This window comes from Cryptotermes secundus, unplaced genomic scaffold (genome assembly GCF_002891405.2).
Source record: "Cryptotermes secundus unplaced genomic scaffold, Csec_1.0 scaffold468, whole genome shotgun sequence".
Classification (NCBI taxonomy): Eukaryota; Metazoa; Arthropoda; class Insecta; order Blattodea; family Kalotermitidae; genus Cryptotermes; species Cryptotermes secundus.
Genome location: NW_019721526.1, coordinates 980530 through 985125, shown reverse-complemented (window position 1 = coordinate 985125; position 4596 = coordinate 980530). Strand labels below are relative to the sequence as shown.

The window sequence follows — 4596 nt, the reverse complement described above, 5'->3', positions numbered from 1 at the left end:
TAGTACCAGCGGTTACTACCGCTAGCGTTACTAGCAACACAGCGCCAGGCATCAAGAGTGCTTATCACGTGGCCGTTTTCCGTATGGTCCGATCAAGGCTACATGGGGAGCAGCGAAGACTATTCACAGTCAGTTGTACTGAGTCAGTCAGTGAGTCCTGGAGTCCACCACACGGTAACGTAACGGTGACGCAGCAGGATTGTTACGGTAGTAACAGCGGTTACTACCGCTAGCGTTACTAGCAACACAGCGCCAGGCAACAAGAGTGCCTATCACGTGGCCGTTTTCCGTATGGTCCGATCAAGGCTACATGGGGAGCAGCGAAGACTATTCANCCAGCAACCAGTCAGTTGTATTGTGGCATTTGGAGTGTACTATTTGTGATACTGCAGATAGCAGTAATCGTAAAACTGTCAATTGGGTGATTGTAAGTGCGAATGTGAAATAAAGTTCGCTATATAAAGTGCGGCGTGAAGTTATTTGTCGCGTTATACGCCCGATACGCGACAACTGGTGTCAGAAGTGGGATTTGGACTTACACACGTGACCGACGGGATTAGAACTTACACACGTGACCGACGAGATTCGATCTCAAGACACGTGAGAATTTGGTGTCAGAACTTTTATGAACTTGAACACGCCACATACGAATTATTGTGCATCGAGTGTTTTACTGCTACAACATGGACATGGAAAAAGTTATGGAACGTCTGGAGCAAATGGCGTACAGACAGAAAGCCGATATGGAGGAATGTAGGAAGAAAGATAGAGAAGATTTCCTGGCCAAATTAGACGCCGATAGGAAAACTGACAAAGAGGAAATGCTGGCAAGAATGGACGCCAACATGAAATCCTATCAAGAAAAGGCAGATAGCCTGCTGACGAAATTAGCCGCCGACTTCAACGCCTGGCAGGAAGAGACGTTGGCCTGCCCAGTGGACACGATACCTGCGACGGCACAACAAGAAGAGGTTCCCCTAGTGATACCGGTCGGAGTGACGATGGCCTGCCAAGAAAGGGAGGCACGTCCAGAAGAAGAAGATCTGGCCTCAGCGAACAGGAAACCTGAGGTGGCAGAATTACAAGAGGTACCCGTACAAGACGCCGAAGTAATGCCGGTCGGAGAACCGAAGAAGAAAAGGCGTAGGGACCGAAACAAGCGACGAAGTAAGAAGAACCCGACACGGAAAAATTGCGGACCCCAGAATAAATTGGCCGTCGTCCACAGGAAGGTGTCCCGCCGCGCAACAGTGGCATGGCGCAAACGCCACATCTTCAAGAAATCTACGACCCAAGGAAATTGTGGCCCATGGCACGAATTGGCTGCCGACAGCAATGTGACTAGTCGTGCAGGTGCGACGTGGCGCAAGGGAGATCCCGTAAGGAGATGCTCAACGAGGGTCAATGCTGGGCAAGAAGCCGGGAAAGGAAGGACTGGAACCGTGACAGGACAGACGTCCGGGAGGCGGCGTCAGCCACAACGGAAATGCAGCAAGGGCATAAGGAAACAGGACGTGGAGGAACTACTACGCCTGAGGGAGAAGACCGGCAACGTGATCTTCAGTGGAAGGTTCGCGACACAAGTAGTCGGTACTGCCAACGGGTTACGGAGGATAAGGAAGTGGACCTTATGGAGGGGTCGACCCCCTCCAAAACGAAAAAAGGAGCAGGGCACAGAAGAGGAGCCGGTAAAATAGAAGAACCGGCCTCCCCATTGAGAGTGAATGTGCCATGTGAGAAAGCGATGGATGAATGTGATCTTCTGGCGAGCTGAAAGGAAACCGCTCGAGACGAGCTTTGTCTTAAGAGAGGAGCGGATGTGACGAACGAAGAATAGTCGCTGCAAGAAAAGGAGCCGAAACAACAGGAGACACTGCAAGCACAGCTACGGAACGGAAAAGGAACGGGGATGCACCGCTAGGCTATTCGGGACGAACAGCCTTAAGAAGGGAGCAGTGTGACATGTTGCGCAAACGAGAACCCCCCCCCACCAGCAATGACGCGGCGGGGGAGTCAGCGCTCCCCTCCCCCTCCACCGCACGGTAACGTAACGGTGACGCAGCAGGATTGTTACGGTAGTAACAGCGGTTACTACCGCTAGCGTTACTAGCAACACAGCGCCAGGCAACAAGAGTGCCTATCACGTGGCCGCTTTCCGTATGGTCCGATCAAGGCTACATGGGGAGCAGCGAAGGCTATTCACAGTCAGTTGTACTGAGTCAGTCAGTGAGTCCTGGAGCTACCGCCGAGTTAGCCAGCAACTAGTCAGTTGTATTCCGGCATTTGGAGTGTACTATTTGTGATACTGCAGATAGCAGTAATCGTAAAACTGTCAATTGGGTGATTGTAAGTGCGAGTGTGAAATAAAGTTCGCTATATAAATTGCGGCGTGAAGTTATTTGTCGCGTTATACGCCCGATACGCGACAATATAGCTGAACACTGGCCAATAGATAATAATATCCTTTCATTCTTTCCCCTTGTTTGTCACTGTTTTCACGTAGCCTTCTTCTGCATTTCCTCATTTCGTCCTAAATTAGTCATTCTTTCTTCGGATAATACGAGGAATACATGCTTTTACAAAACAAGTTACGTCTCACTCTCGTTACCAGAAGACAATATTGTTATCTGTAGCAGTTATTGACATTGCTATCTATTAATTGCAACTGCTAATATAGCAAAGAATTTGCATCAGGCAGTACAGCTTCTGATGTGTATTAGGAACATGCTAGGGTGTCATCTCTGGCGAACATTGTTTACCCTGATTAAAGGTTATTATCATTTCCCATTAATTATTCATGTCGAGTGCCTGGATGACATACTCATTACCCATTAATCGACGTTAAGTTTCTGCGTGAAATGTCCATTAGCAATTATTTGGCAAACGAACCCACTTTTACCATTTCCTTTGCTTTTCATTGTAGGGCCTATAATGACATTAATTATATTATAAAAGTTGCAGAATATGATAAAAAAAACATCAATAGTTTATTTCCATGCTACGAGAGTGGCTGGCCGACGTGAATATACTTTTAAACAGATCGAATTCGCGTACAATGTGGATCGTGAATACAATGGGGAATAACGAATATTCTGGGAGTGTCGATATCTCGAATTGTCGATTAGTGGGACGTCGATTAGAGAAGGATAACAACCTTAAATTGAATGATGGCACCTTGCTTCCACATTATTTCCAGTTAATTGCAGGCTATCATAGATGCATTCAACGCTGTGTAGTCTGAGAGCCTGATTGAATCCTTAAATAAACGACAAGAAAGAAAATGTTCCTGCAACATATCCTTCAGCGTTAGAATGGAATATTGCAAGCATTCTCCTAAGCCAAATTCTATTATCAACAAAGGAGTAATTTAATCATATACGAGTATCTTACATTCTGTTCAGTGTTGTAACTTTTCTCGACGTTTTAAACAGTTACTTTCCCATCTTCCGTAACGACTTACGGTTTTGAAGCTGGTTTTCTGTTCACTCGTTTCTTCACCGCAACGCCAATACGCACAGCATTCAACTTTTCCTTTGCTTTCTTTACCCTGCACTGAACTGAAATTAAAACTGACTAACTAACTCGCTGATTCACGAAAGGACTGCAGTGGCTAACTGAATACTTAATGGCTTACGATTCACTCATCTTCTCTGAAATAACGAAATTCTTGTTTTTTCTGCGCTGCACTGAACTGAACTTTGCTCACGAGAATTTTTGCAGCCACATTTTATTTGCCTGTGACTCCTCGGTGACATCAACCTTCGGTGTCAGCTGAATGTCTCCTCGAACAACTAAGAACTGGAAGGGGGGAAACGATATCTCGAATGAACATGTGCCGTGTGCAGGTCATACGCCACAATTCCTTCTTTCCCCACTCCTGCCAAAGCATCACAGCTATGTAGATAGTTTGCACGACCTCAGGGCAGATATGGCTTTATATAATTACGTTATTATTAAATGACCTCTTGGGCAGCGCCATAGCTCAAGCGGTTATTCTCTGGCTTCCCACCGCGGCGGTCCGGGTTCGATCCCGGGTCTGGTCAAGTGGGATTTGTGGTGGACAAAGTGGCGCTGGGGCAGGTTTTCTCCGAGTACTTCGGTTTCCCCTGCCAATCTTCATTCCACCAATTGCTCCACACTCACCCTCACCTATCATCTGGGGCTGGTACAATAGGCCAGAAGTGGCCGCAGTACAAGGGACTTAATCCCACCCCACTAGCAATAAAAAATGATTTCTTCAGTAATTTCAGATTTGTCTATGCAGAAAATTCGAGCTCCCTGAAACTATAATAATCCTATAGACCTTAAATATTTACCTGAAAATACGAAAGTAACTTCTCCATTACTTTCTTTCCCAAAAAGTGTCTCGTTCTGTGTTAAGTAAAGGATCAAATTTCGTCTACAGATTTACTAATATTTTTTAGTCCTTATATCTATTTAGTTGTTATAAAAAGAGTAACGGTAAAGTTATCCTTGTTAACACACCGTGAAGACCCATAGAGTTGTGAGACGTTGAGGCTCCAACATTTTCTAGGCAATCTGCTCACAGATGGCGGTAAGGTTGTCAACCTTACACGCCGGCCGCCCTTTACCCCC

The 4596-nt window shown here is 46.2% G+C and overlaps 1 protein-coding gene across 1 annotated transcript in view; it reads right to left on the bottom strand.

Moving 5' to 3' along the window:
* LOC111875512 (phospholipase B1, membrane-associated) overlaps window positions 1-3738 on the bottom strand; it is a 34313-nt gene extending 30575 nt beyond the window's left edge. The window contains exon 1 of the mRNA XM_023871818.2: window positions 3461-3738. The gene's annotated coding sequence lies outside the window, so the exon portion shown is untranslated. The remainder of the gene's footprint in view (window positions 1-3460) is intronic.
* Window positions 3739-4596: the final 858 nt, after the last annotated feature.